The sequence below is a fragment of the Camellia sinensis genome, chromosome 2 (genome assembly GCF_055761805.1).
Source record: "Camellia sinensis isolate YWXY chromosome 2, ASM5576180v1, whole genome shotgun sequence".
NCBI classification, from domain to species: Eukaryota; Viridiplantae; Streptophyta; class Magnoliopsida; order Ericales; family Theaceae; genus Camellia; species Camellia sinensis.
Window position 1 is genome coordinate 162,288,386 of NC_138962.1, and position 15,651 is coordinate 162,304,036.

The following is a 15,651-nucleotide window of genomic DNA, read 5'->3' on the forward strand; positions in this document are numbered from 1 at the left end:
CGATCTTGGTCTGTCGGTGTCCATGTGGGTGTCTTCTCTGTCGATCTCTGTCGATCTCTGTCCCTCTGTCGATCAGTGTCCAACTAGGTCTCTATGTCTGTTGATCTCAGTCTATCTCTCTCTCTCTCTCTCTCTCTGTCCGTTGCTCTATATTAAAAACGGTTCTCTTTTACATTGACATACTTGGTTGGATTTGGACTCGGAGTCGCTATTGGAAGCCTTCCCAGACTCGTCTTGTATGAAACGGAGTTCTACTGGGAGAAAGGCCAAGCCCTCCGAAACGCCCTTCTCCCTCACATTGCCATTATCTGAACAAGACAAATACAGTGTGATTGGATTTTAGGAACTTGCAAAAAAAATGGAACTTGGACGTTTTGCGAAGTTACTTACATCTCTTTGTGGCATAGATCTATACGTTTTCTCCGAACTTACACCGTTTGTGAAAGTCCAACTTAAAGCTTTTTTGGAAGTCAGTTATACCATTTGTGAAAAAATAAATTCATCAAATTTACACCTTTTTCTTAAGCTTATACCTTTTCGTGGAAGTGCTTATATTTTTTTGGAAAAGTTACTCCTTTTGTGTAAGAATTTTTGGCATAAGATTTATACCTTTTCTTCGAACTTACACCGTTTGTGGAAGGCCAACTTAAACCCATTTCGGAAGTCACTTATACCTTTTGTGAAAAGATAAATTCATCAAATTTACACCTTTTGCTTAAGCTTACACCTTTCGTGGAAGTGCTTATATTTTTTTCGAAAAGTTACTCCTTTTGTGTAAGAATTTTTGGCATAAGATTTATACCTTTTCTTCGAACTTACACCGTTTGTGGAAGCCCAACTTAAACCCATTTCGGAAGTCACTTATACCTTTTGTGAAAAGATAAATTCATCAAATTTACACCTTTTGCTTAAGCTTACACCTTTCGTGGAAGTGCTTATATTTATTTCGAAAAGTTACTCTTTTTGTGTAAGAATTTTTGGCATAAGATTTATACCTTTTCTTCGAACTTACACCGTTTGTAGAAGGCCAACTTAAACCTTTTTCGGAAGTCAATTATACCTTTTTGTGAAAAGATAAATTCATCAAATTTACACCTTTTGCTTAGGCTTATACCTTTTCGTGGAAGTGCTTATATTTTTTTGAAAAGTTACTCCTTTTGTGTAACAATTTTTGGCATAACTTTTTTACCTTTTGTTCGAACTTACACCGTTTGTGGAAGGCCAACTTAAAGCTTTGTCGGAAGTCACTTATACCTTTTGTGAAAAGATAAATTCATCAAATTTACACATTTTGACCCTCTCGTAGAAGTGCTTATATTTTTTTTGAAAAGTTACTCCTTTTGTGAAATAATTTTTGTCATAACATTTATACTTTTTCTTCAAACTTACACCTCTTGTGAAAGAGTATATAACCACAATAGTATAAACTTGATGCCACAAATTCTTACACAAAAGGAGTAACTTTTAAAAAAAAATATAAGCACTTCCACGAAAAGGTATAAGGTTAAGAAAAAGGTGTAAATTTGATGATTTTTTTTTTCCACAAAAGGTATAAGTGACTTCCGAAATAGGTTTAAGTTGGCCTTTCACAAAAGGTGTAAGTTCAAAGAAAAAGTATAAATCTCATGCCAACAATTCTTACACAAAAGCAGTAACTTTTCAAATATGGTGTAAACATTTTCACGAAAAGTATGAAGGAGTAACATTTCAAAGCGTTGATAACCAGAAAAGGAGTAACAAAGGGTTCATTTCAAAATGTTCGTAAACACAGAAGGAGTAACATATGTTCATCTCAGAGTAGTAAACACAGAAGGAGTAACATTTCGAAGTGTTCATAAACCCAATTGAGACAACCACTGAACAAATCAAAGGGTCGTGACCACCGCTGACCACCCAAGCGTCGGTGGGCTCCGGTGCTCACAGCCTTCTGAGATCGGTACCTCCACTGGCACCGCCGCCGCAAATGAAAGGTTTTTTGAAAGATTGGCTATCGATCTTGGACTCTCTGTGTCGATGTTGGTCTCTCTCTGTCGATCCCAATTTATCTCGGTCTGTCTCCAGCGATCTTGGTCTGTCGGTGTCCATGTGGGTGTCTTCTCTGTCGATCTCGGTCTGTCTCCAGCGATCTTGGTCTGTCGGTGTCAATGTGGGTGTCTTCTCTATCGATCTCGGTCCCTCTGTCGATCAGTGTCCATCTAGGTCTCTATGTCTGTCGATCTCAGTCTATCTCTCTCTCTCTCTCTCTCTGTCCGTTGCTCTATATTAAAAACGGTTCTCTTTTACATTGACATACTTGGTTGGATTTGGACTCGGAGTCGCTATTGGAAGCCTTCCCAGACTCGTCTTGTATGAAACGGAGTTCTACTGGGAGAAAGGCCAAGCCCTCCGAAACGCCCTTCTCCCTCACATTGCCATTATCTGAACAAGACAAATACAGTGTGATTGGATTTTAGGAACTTGCAAAAAAAATGGAACTTGGACGTTTTGCGAAGTTACTTACATCTCTTTGTGGCATAGATCTATACGTTTTCTCCGAACTTACACCGTTTGTGAAAGTCCAACTTAAAGCTTTTTTGGAAGTCAGTTATACCATTTGTGAAAAAATAAATTCATCAAATTTACACCTTTTTCTTAAGCTTATACCTTTTCGTGGAAGTGCTTATATTTTTTTGGAAAAGTTACTCCTTTTGTGTAAGAATTTTTGGCATAAGATTTATACCTTTTCTTCGAACTTACACCGTTTGTGGAAGGCCAACTTAAACCCATTTCGGAAGTCACTTATACCTTTTGTGAAAAGATAAATTCATCAAATTTACACCTTTTGCTTAAGCTTACACCTTTCGTGGAAGTGCTTATATTTTTTTCGAAAAGTTACTCCTTTTGTGTAAGAATTTTTGGCATAAGATTTATACCTTTTCTTCGAACTTACACCGTTTGTGGAAGCCCAACTTAAACCCATTTCGGAAGTCACTTATACCTTTTGTGAAAAGATAAATTCATCAAATTTACACCTTTTGCTTAAGCTTACACCTTTCGTGGAAGTGCTTATATTTATTTCGAAAAGTTACTCTTTTTGTGTAAGAATTTTTGGCATAAGATTTATACCTTTTCTTCGAACTTACACCGTTTGTAGAAGGCCAACTTAAACCTTTTTCGGAAGTCAATTATACCTTTTTGTGAAAAGATAAATTCATCAAATTTACACCTTTTGCTTAGGCTTATACCTTTTCGTGGAAGTGCTTATATTTTTTTGAAAAGTTACTCCTTTTGTGTAACAATTTTTGGCATAACTTTTTTACCTTTTGTTCGAACTTACACCGTTTGTGGAAGGCCAACTTAAAGCTTTGTCGGAAGTCACTTATACCTTTTGTGAAAAGATAAATTCATCAAATTTACACATTTTGACCCTCTCGTAGAAGTGCTTATATTTTTTTTGAAAAGTTACTCCTTTTGTGAAATAATTTTTGTCATAACATTTATACTTTTTCTTCAAACTTACACCTCTTGTGAAAGAGTATATAACCACAATAGTATAAACTTGATGCCACAAATTCTTACACAAAAGGAGTAACTTTTAAAAAAAAATATAAGCACTTCCACGAAAAGGTATAAGGTTAAGAAAAAGGTGTAAATTTGATGATTTTTTTTTTCCACAAAAGGTATAAGTGACTTCCGAAATAGGTTTAAGTTGGCCTTTCACAAAAGGTGTAAGTTCAAAGAAAAAGTATAAATCTCATGCCAACAATTCTTACACAAAAGCAGTAACTTTTCAAATATGGTGTAAACATTTTCACGAAAAGTATGAACGAGTAACATTTCAAAGCGTTGATAACCAGAAAAGGAGTAACAAAGGGTTCATTTCAAAATGTTCGTAAACACAGAAGGAGTAACATATGTTCATCTCAGAGTAGTAAACACAGAAGGAGTAACATTTCGAAGTGTTCATAAACCCAATTGAGACAACCACTGAACAAATCAAAGGGTCGTGACCACCGCTGACCACCCAAGCGTCGGTGGGCTCCGGTGCTCACAGCCTTCTGAGATCGGTACCTCCACTGGCACCGCCGCCGCAAATGAAAGGTTTTTTGAAAGATTGGCTATCGATCTTGGACTCTCTGTGTCGATGTTGGTCTCTCTCTGTCGATCCCAATTTATCTCGGTCTGTCTCCAGCGATCTTGGTCTGTCGGTGTCCATGTGGGTCTCTTCTCTGTCGATCTCGGTCTGTCTCCAGCGATCTTGGTCTGTCGGTGTCAATGTGGGTGTCTTCTCTATCGATCTCGGTCCCTCTGTCGATCAGTGTCCATCTAGGTCTCTATGTCTGTCGATCTCAGTCTATCTCTCTCTCTCTCTCTCTCTGTCCGTTGCGCTATATTAAAAACGGTTCTCTTTTACATTGACATACTTGGTTGGATTTGGGGTCGGAGTCGGTATTCCAAGCCCTCACAGACTCGTCTTCTCTGAAACGGAGTTCTACTGGGACAATGGCCAAGCCCTCCGAAACGCCCTTGTCTCTCACATTGCCATTATCTGAACAAGACAAATACAGTGTGATTGGATTTTAGGAACTTACAAAAAAAAACGGAACTTGGACGTTTTGCGAAGTTACTTACATCTCTTTGTGGCATAGATCTATACGTTTTCTCCGAACTTACACTTTTTGTGAAAGTCCAACTTAAAGCTTTTTTGGAAGTCAGTTATACCATTTGTGAAAAAATAAATTCATCAAATTTACACCTTTTGCTTAAGCTTATACCTTTTCGTGGAAGTGCTTATATTTTTTTGGAAAAGTTACTCCTTTTGTGTAAGAATTTTTCGCATAAGATTTATACCTTTTCTTCGAACTTACACCGTTTGTGGAAGGCCAACTTAAACCGTTTTCGGAAGTCACTTATACCTTTTGTGAAAAGATAAATTCATCAAATTTACACCTTTTGCTTAAGCTTACACCTTTCATGGAAGTGCTTATATATTTTTCGAAAAGTTACTCCTTCTGTGTAAAAATTTTTGGCATAAGATTTATACCTTTTCTTCGAACTTACACCTTTTGTGGAAGCCCAACTTAAAGGTTTTTCGGAAGTCAGTTATACCCTTTGTGAAAAAATAAATGCATCAAATTTACACCTTTTGCCTAAGCTTATACCTTTTCGTGGAAGTGCTTATATTTTTTTTTAAAAGTTACTCCTTTTGTGTAAGAAATTTTGGCATAAGATTTATACCTTTTCTTCGAACTTACACCGTTTGTGTAAGGCCAACTTAAACCTTTTTCGGAAGTCAATTATACCTTTTGTGAAAAGCTAAATTCATCAAATTTACACCTTTTGCTTAAGCTTATACCTTTTCGTAGAAGTGCTTATATTTTTTTGAAAAGTTACTCCTTTTGTGTAACAATTTTTGGCATAACTTTTATACATTTTCTTCGAACTTACACCGTTTGTGGAAGACCAACTTAAAGCTTTGTCTGAAGTCACTTATACCTTTTGTGAAAAGATAAATTCATCAAATTTACACATTTTGACCCTCTCGTGGAAGTGCTTATATTTTTTTTAAAAAGTTACTCCTTTTGTGAAATAATTTTTGTCATAAGCTTTATACTTTTTTTCAAACTTACACCTGTTGTGAAAGAGTATATAACCACAAAAGTATAAACTTGATGCCACAAATTCTTACACAAAAGGAGTAACTTTTAAAAAAAAATATAAGCACTTCCACGAAAAGGTATAAGGTTAAGAAAAAGGTGTAAATTTGAAGATTTTTTTTTTCCACAAAAGGTATAAGTGACTTCCGAAATAGGTTTAAGTTGGCCTTTCACAAAAGGTGTAAGTTCGAAGAAAAAGTATAAATCTCATGCCAACAATTCTTACACAAAAGCAGTAACTTTTCAAATATGGTGTAAACATTTTCACGAAAAGTATGAAGGAGTAACATTTCAAAGCGTTGATAACCAGAAAAGGAGTAACAAAGGGTTCATTTCAAAATGTTCGTAAACACAGAAGGAGTAACATATGTTCATCTCAGAGTAGTAAACACAGACGGAGTAACATTTCGAAGTGTTCATAAACCCAATTTAGACAACCACTGAACAAATCAAAGGGTCGTGACCACCGCTGACCACACAAGCGTCGGTGGGCTCCGGTGCTCACAGCCTTCTGAGATCGGCACCTCCACTGGCACCGCCGCCGCAAATCAAAGGTTTTTTGAAAGATTGGCTATCGATCTTGGTCTCTCTGTGTCGATGTCGGTCTCTCTCTGTCGATCCCTGTTTATCTCGGTCTGTCTCCAGCGATCTTGGTCTGTCGGTGTCCATGTGGGTCTCTTCTCTGTCGATCTCGGTCCCTCTGTCGATCAGTGTCCATCTAGGTCTCTATGTCTGTCGATCTCAGTCTATCTCTCTCTCTCTCTCTCTCTCTCTCTGTCCGTTGCGCTATATTAAAAACGGTTCTCTTTTACATTGACATACTTGGTTGGATTTGGGGTCGGAGTCGATATTCCAAGCCCTCACAGACTCGTCTTCTCTGAAACGGAGTTCTACTGGGACAAAGGCCAAGCCCTCCGAAACGCCCTTGTCTCTCACATTGCCATTATCTGAACAAGACAAATACAGTGTGATTGGATTTTAGGAACTTACAAAAAAAACGGAACTTGGACGTTTTGCGAAGTTACTTACATCTCTTTGTGGCATAGATCTATACGTTTTCTCCGAACTTACACATTTTCTGAAAGTCCAACTTAAAGCTTTTTTGGAAGTCAGTTATACCATTTGTGAAAAAATAAATTCATCAAATTTACAACTTTTGCTTAAGCTTATACCTTTTCGTGGAAGTGCTTATATTTTTTTGGAAAAGTTACTCCTTTTGTGTAAGATTTTTGGCATAAGATTTATACCTTTTCTTCGAACTTACACCGTTTGTGGAAGGCCAACTTAAACCCATTTCGGAAGTCACTTATACCTTTTGTGAAAAGATAAATTCATCAAATTTACACCTTTTGCTTAAGCTTACACCTTTCGTGGAAGTGCTTATATATTTTTCGAAAAGTTACTCCTTTTGTGTAAGAATTTTTGGCATAAGATTTATACCTTTTCTTCGAACTTACACATTTTGTGGAAGCCTAACTTAAAGGTTTTTCGGAATTCAGTTATACCGTTTGTGGAAAAATAAATTCATCAAATTTACACCTTTTGCCTAAGCTTATACCTTTTCGTGGAAGTGCTTATAATTTTTTTTTGAAAAGTTACTCCTTTTGTGTAAGAAATTTTGGCATAAGATTTATACCTTTTTTCGAACTTACACCGTTTGTGGAAGGCCAACTTAAACCTTTTTCGCAAGTCACTTATACCTTTTCGTGGAAGTGCATATATTTATTTTAAAAAGTTACTCCTTTTCTGTAAAAATATTTGGCATAACTTTTATAGCTTTTCTTCGAACTTACACCGTTTGTGGATGCCCAACTTAAAGCTTTTTCGCAAGTCAGTTATACCTTTTGTGAAAAAATAAATTCATCAAATTTACACCTTTTGCATCGGCTTATACCTTTTCGTGAAACTGCTTATATTTTTCTTGAAAAGTTACTCCTTTATGAAATAATTTTTCTCATAAGATTTATACTTTTTCTTCAAACTTACACCTTCTGTGAAAGGGTATATAAGCCCAAAAGTATAAATGTTATGCCAAAAATTCTTACACAAAAGGAGTAACTTTTCAAAAATTGTGTAAGTATTTTCAGGAAAAAGTGTAAGCATAAGCAAAAGGTGCAAAATTAATGAATTTTTTTTTTCACAAAAGGTATAAGTGACTTCCGAAATAGGTTTAAGTTCGGCTTTCAGAAAAACTGTCAGTTCGAAGAAAAAGTATAAATCTTATGCCAACAATTCTTACACAAAAAGAGTAACTTTTCCAAAATGGTGTAAATATATTAACGAAGGAGTAACATTTCAAAGTGTTGATAACCAGAAAAGGAGTAACAAAGGGTTCATTTCAAAATGTTCGTAAACACAGAAGGAGTAACATATGTTCATCTCAAAGTAGTAAACACAAAAGGAGTAACATTTCGAAGTGTTCATAAACCAATTGACACAACCACTGAACAAATCAAAGGGTTCGTGACCCCCGCTGACCACCCAAGCGTCGGTGGGCTCCGGTCCTCACAGCCTTCTGAGATCGGCAACTCCACTTGCACCGCCGCCGCAAAGCAAAGATTTTTTGAAAGATTGCCTATCGATCTTGGACTCTCTGTGTCGATGTCGGTCTGTCTCTGTCGATCCCTGTTTATCTCGGTCTGTCTCCAGCGTGGGTCTCTTCTCTGTCGATCTCTGTCGATTTCGGTCCCTCTGTCGATAAGTGTCCATCTAGGTCTCTATGTCTGTTGACCTCAGTCTATCAACGGTTCTCTTTTACATTGACATACTTGGTTGGATTTGGACTCGGAGTCGCTATTGGAATCCTTCCCAGACTCGTCTTGTATGAAACGGAGTTCTACTGGGAGAAAGGCCAAGCCCTCCGAAACGCCCTTCTCTCTCACATTGCCATTATCTGAACAAGACAAATACAGTGTGATTCGATTTTAGGAACTTACAGGTTTTCGGGGGAAAAAACCGAACTTAGACGTTTTGCGAAGTTACTGACATTTCTTTGTGGCATAAGATTTATACTTTTTCTTCGAACTTACACCGTTTGTGAAAGCCCAACTTAAACCTTTTGTGTAACAATTTTTTTCATAAGATTTATACTTTTGCTCCGAAGTTACACCTTTTGTGGAAAAAAAAATTCATCAAATTTACACATTTTCCTTAAGCTTTCACCTTTTCGTGGAAGTGCTTACACCATTTTTCAAAAGTTACTCCTTTGGTGTAAGAACTTTTGGCATAACATTTATACTTTGTCTTCGAACTTACACCTTATGGGAAAGCCCAACTTAAAGCTTCGTCGGAAGTCACTTATACCATTTGTGAAAAAAAAAAATCATAAAATTTAGACATTTTGCTTAAGCTTACACCTTTTTGGGAACATATTTACACCATTTTTGAAAAGGTACTCCTTTTGTGTAAGAATTTTTGGCATAACACTTATACTTTTTCTTCCAACTTACACCTTTTGTGAAAGACCAAGTTAAAGCATCTTCGGAAGTCACTTATACCTTTTGTGAAAAACAAAATTATGAAATTTACACCTTTTGCTTAATCTTACACCTTTTTGGGAACATAGTTACACCATTTTTGAAAATGTACTCCTTTTGTGTAAGAATTTTTGTCATAACATTTACTCCTTCTGTGCTTATACAATCTTTCACAGAAGGTGTAAGTTGAAAGAAAAAGTATAAATGTTATGCCAAAAATTCTTACACAAAAGGAGTACGTTTTCAAAAATGGTGTAAGTATTTTCTCGAAAAGGTGTAAGCTTAAGAAAAAGGTGTAAATTTGATGAATTTTTTTTTCCCCAAAAGGTGTAAGTGACTTCCGAATAAAGCTTTAAGTTGGGGTTTCACAAAAGGTGTAAGTTGGAAGTTAAAGTATAAATGTTATGAAAAAAATTCTTACACAAAAGGAGTAACTTTTCAAAAATGGTGTAAGCCCTGCCACGAAAAGGTGTAAGCATAAGCTAAATGTGTAAATTTTTTGTTTTTTTTATCACAAATGCTATAAGTGACTTCCGACGAAGCTTTAAGTTGCCGCTCACAAACGGTACAATTTCTTGAACAAAAGGAGTAACTTTTCAAAAATGGTGTAAGTATTTTCACGAAAAGTATGAAGGAGTAACATTTCAAAGTGTTCAAAACCACAAATGGAGTAACAAAGCGTTCATTTCAAAATGTTCGTAAACACAGAAGGAGTAAAATTTCTGTTTATATTTACAAAAATTTAAAAAACTCAAATAAAAACTTGTTTGGCAAAATTTTTGATTTATAAATCAGTGGTCTCAGTTTATAAATTTGGCCAAAAAATAAAAACACAAAAAATGTGTTTCCATTTTGAGCTTACAGTTTTTTTTTTTTTTACCACCCAACACTAGCCACCACCCGCCACCATTTTCCACCACCGTCTTCCGCCTCCGCCACCACCACCCACCCCCACCCCCACCCCCACCCCCACCCCCACCCCCACCACCACCACTACTGCCCACCACCCACCACCCACCTGCCATCCAACCGCCACCACCCACCACTTGCCATTACCATCCACCGCTCGCCACCACCACCTACTTGCCACCACCCACCTGCCACCACCACCTGCCACCACTAGCCACCCACCACCACCTGCCACTCACCTGCCACCACCACCACCCACCACCCACCACCACCATCACCTATCACCCACCTGCCACCACCACCCACCACCCGCCACCACCACCACCCAGTCGTTACCACCTATCACCCGCCACCGTCACCCACCCACCCACCCACCCACCACCACCACCACCACCACCATCCGTCACCTACCCGCCACCACCCACCACCACCCGCCATCCGCCACCCACATGCCACCACCACCCGCCGCCACCACCACCCGCCACCGTCACCCACCCACCCACCATCACCACCCGCCACCACTCGCTATCCGCCACCCACCTGCCACCACCACCCACCACCCGCCACCATCACCACCACCACCTATTCGTTACCACCCACCACCATCACCACCACCACCTATTCGTTACCACCCACCACCCGCCGCTGTCACCCACCCACCCACCCACCCACCATCACCACTCGCCACCACCTAGCACCTACCACCACCCGCCATCCGCCACCCACCTGCCACCACCACCCACTTGCTACCACCCACCACCCGTCACCGTTACCCATCCACTCACCACCACCACCCGTCACCTACCCGCTACCACCACCCACCACCTGCCACCACCACCACCACCCACTCGCTACCACCTGCCACCATCACCCACCCACCACCACCACCACCACCCACCACTCACCGTCACCACTTTCCACCACCGTCTTCCGCTGCCACTTGCCACCACTCGTCATTTCTCACTCTTTTTTATATTTTAAATTTTTTTTAAACATTTTGTCAATTACGAAACGCGTTTGTAGTTTATGTTTTTCAAAAAATAAACAAAAACTAGTTTATAAATTTTTTGTAAATATAAACTGAAAACGTAAACGTTACCAAACACACCAAGAAATTATTTGACAAAAGGTATAACCTTTTCAAATATGGTGTATGTTTGTCCGTAGAAGGTGTAAATGACCATAGAAAAGATGTAAGTTTTGTTTTTCACTAAAGGTGTAACTTGAAATAATAAGTGTAAATTTTACGAAAAAGGTTTTTCCACAAAATGTGTCATTTTTCAAGAAGTTGTAAATATTTCCGAGAGGAGGTGTAAATTTTTAGGAAAGGTGTAAACTTTAGGAATAGTTGTAAACTTTGTGATTTTTTACAAAAGGTACAAGTTCCCAAATAAGAGCAATCATCGACGCTGAATGTTTCGTTTTTACAAAAGATATAAGTTCCCAAAGAAGACCAATCCGAATTAAAGCTGAATGTTTCGTTTTTGGAAAAGATCCAAGGTGTAACTTTTACTAAGAAAATTAATGTAATGTAAAGATATAAAGTTCCAAGGTGTAACTTTTATGAAGAAAATTAATTTATAAATGATGTCAGTTTTCATTAAAAGGTGTAGGTTGTCAGAACAAGTATAAAACTTTAAAAATTGCCGAAGTGTTCAGAAGAGGTGTAAGTTCCGTCGGCCCGTCCGTCTCTCTTCCATCTCGGACCTCTCTCTTTGTTTGTCTTTCTGTCTGCCCGTCTCTCCGTTGTTCCATTTCCCCGTAGCTGTAGGGTTTTACAGAGAACAATATTTGAGTGCTGAGCTTAAGTTCTTGGGAAGGCTAGCCATGGAAGTGGATGCGTAAATACTTTTTTTGAGTTGATTTTTGTCGGTGGAGCACAACCGCAAGGGTTAATCGAGCACCACCGTCGGTTCGTCTGATCCGGTTGGTATTTCCTTTATTTCGTGCTGGTACATTATCTGTCTCCTTGTTTGTCTTCTATCATTCGCATATACCTTCACACCCAACCCGAAATCGACCCAATAGGAACTGTTCTGTACTCCATTTTGGTATTTTGTGCTATTCGAATAGGAACTCTTCCCTCTGCTAACCGAAATGGACCCAATAGGAACTGTTCTGTACTCGATTTTTTGTATTTTCTCCCTTCCGAATAAGAAGTCTTCCCTCTGCTATCAGTGCTGCAAGTTGAACATAGGTATGATAGTAGTTAGCAACAAGCATAAAAGGTGTTCTGCATTTACATGGCGAACTTGTTATGTTGGGTTATATATAACGAAAGAAGACTTTAAAAGAAATTTGTGTAATGTTGGCACGGGAAAAACAATTTTTTTTTTTTCTTTTCGAGTAGCCAAAAAAGCAAAAATAAGAAACTCGATAAACAAACAATGACTAATCTTGTTTCCGCAACAGGTAGCACACTCGGTTGAATTGTGCTTTAAATTTTGTTGTACTCGGTGATTTTATATTGCCGGAACTTATGTTTAGAAACAATCTGTGGTACACGGACTCTTCAAAATAGATCAAATACCCGTGTCGGACACCTGAGAGTCGGACAAGGGTATGGGATATGTGTCAGATACTTTTCAACGGACACTTCTTATATAATTGTATAAAACACAATTATTATATGTGCAAATTATTGTGAAATTACTATAAATGTGATTTTGACACCGTGAGTTACATATAGTACCATTTTATGGCACATATTAGATTAAAAATCTGATATTTTTTCCCCACACCGTGTACCATTGAATGTAGGGTTAAGATATAATGAGTCGGACCTGTACATGCATACCGCACCTGGGACCCGTACCCGAGTCCGTGTAACACAGTAAACAACTCTTTCTTTCAGTGCTGAAGTTCATGCATAGTTGACGGTATTCAACTTAAAACATAGGAAAGCCATTTGAAAGAGTTGAAATGAGGATGACGATTTCCAAATTTTGTAGAGAGCTATTCGTTCCCACACCCAATTCTGAATCAAGAGTTGAAGCATTCACTTTCATGGCTAGCCTTTCCAACAACTTAAGTGGCCGGAGACGATGGCTGAAAACCAATACCTTCTCCCCACCTGAGTCGGAGAACCCTAACAGATTAAGGAAGAAGTTTGCTTCAGTCCTTGTCTAATATCCAACTTTTCTAAGATGTGGTCCATCCGGGCATCGTCAATGCCCTCTGTTTCTGTGGTTGACATGTCTGTAGGTGAAATCTTTAGGAGGGATCTCAACTGTGCGTGCACATACAGTGTGCTCCCATCGCAGGTGATGTTCAACTGCTTAATGAAGTTGTTCAGTTCTTCAACTTCACGAACTGTCGTAAGGGTGAGGTGAAGAAATTCAGAGAAGTCAACAAACCCAGGCAATTCACGAAGAAAATCTAATTTGTAGAAATGGACAACCTTGCCTGTCATTGCACGCAACTTTTGAATGACGGTTACCTTTCTCTTGAAGTTATCATCTTGCATATATATACAGCAGTTACATTTGAAGAGGAAGGTAGCTGTCATTCATGAGTTGCGGGCTGTTTGAACTTCATTGAGCGTAGAAATGAAATGCGTACTCTCATTTGTCTTTTTTATGACCTTCGTGCAGAATGAGAATGGATGGGTACGTTAGTAATATTTTTTGGCAGGCAGTGGCAGTCTTGCTTGTTTCATTGTCGCATACAATTGATGAAACTTGTTTGTCAACCACAGAAAAGTATTCTTCTCTGATCTGCCCACTGTCTGAGCACCCGAAGGTAATGGAGCATGGGCCAGGATGCAGCCACCTCGATTCTCTGCAACCAAGTTGCTCAGTAGGAAATTGAAGCCCTCAACTTGATGTCTGGCCTTGCCAACAACTTAAGCGGCTGGAGAGTGCGTGCACACTGTATGTGCACACACAGTTGAGATCCCTCCTAAAGAGTTCACCTACAGACACGTCAACCACAGAAACAGAGGGCATTGACGATGCCCGGATGGACCATATCTTAGAAAAGTTGGATATTAGACAAGGACTGAAGGCAAACTTCTTCCTTAATCTGTTAGGGTTCTCCGACTCAGGTGGGGAGAAGGTATTGGTTTTCAGCCATCGTCTCCGGCCACTTAAGTTGTTGGCAAGGCCAGCCATCAAGTTGAGGGCTTCAATTTCCTACTGAGCAACTTGGTTGCAGAGAATCGAGGTGGCTGCATCGTGCCCACTGTCTGACCACTCAAAGGTAATGGAGCACGGGCCACGATGCAGCCACCTCGATTCTCTGCAACCAAGTTGCTCAGTAGGAAATTGAAGCCCTCAACTTGATGGCTGGCCTTGCCAACAACTTAAGTGGCCAGAGACGATGGCTGAAAACCAATACCTTCTCCCCATCTGAGTCGGAGAACCCTAACAGATTAAGGAAGAAGTTTGCCTTCAGTCCTTGTCTAATATCCAACTTTTCTAAGATGTGGTCCATCCGGGCATCGTCAATGCCCTCTGTTTCTGTGGTTGACGTGTCTGTAGGTGAACTCTTTAGGAGGGATCTCAACTGTGCGTGCACATACAGTGTGCACGCACTCTCCAGCCGCTTAAGTTGTTGGCAAGGCCAGCCATCAAGTTGAGGGCTTCAATTTCCTACTGAGCAACTTGGTTGCAGAGAATTGAGGTGGCTGCATCCTGGCCCATGCTCCATTACCTTCGGGTGCTCAGACAGTGGGCAGATCAGAGAAGAATACTTTTCTGTGGTTGACAAACAAGTTTCATCAATTGTATGCGACAATGAAACAAGCAAGACTGCCACTGCCTGCCAAAAAATATTACTAACGTACCCATCCATTCTCATTCTGTACGAAGGTCATAAAAAAGACAAATGAGAGTACGCATTTCATTTCTATGCTCAATGAAGTTCAAACAGCCCGCAACTCATGAATGACAGCTACCTTCCTCTTCAAATGTAACTGTTGTATATATATGCAAGATGATAACTTCAAGAGAAAGGTAACCGTCATTCAAAAGTTGCGTGCAATGACAGGCAAGGTTGTCCATTTCTACAAATTAGATTTTCTTCGTGAATTGCCTGGGCTTGTTGACTTCTCTGAATTTCTTCACCTCACCCTTACGACAGTTCGTGAAGTTGAAGAACTGAACAACTTCGTTAAGCAGTTGAACATCACCTGCGATGGGAGCACACTGTATGTGCACGCACAGTTGAGATCCCTCCTAAAGATTTCACCTACAGACACGTCAACCACAGAAAAGTATTCTTCTCTGATCTGCCCACTGTCTGACCACCCAAAGGTAATGGAGCACGGGCCACGATGCAGCCACCTCGATTCTCTGCAACCAAGTTGCTCAGTAGGAAATTGAAGCCCTCAACTTGATGGATGGGGTTTCATCTGGTTTTTGTGCCTAGGATGAGCACCAATTTCTGTCACAGAAGAATCGTGTCCTGATTGTTTAACCCCGTCATGAAATAGTTCAGTTGCTTCTTTGTCATTTGTAGGCGGGCCTTCATAAAAGTATGTGCGTGTAGTCCTTCAGCCCTAAATGAAAAACACAATGTAGTCCTTCCTCTTGAATATTTGTGAAATTATGCATTTATCGCTTGTACACATAATTGTTTTAATTGTAAGCTGTGTGAAAGAAATGCAAAATTTCCATGTGTGCCCTTTC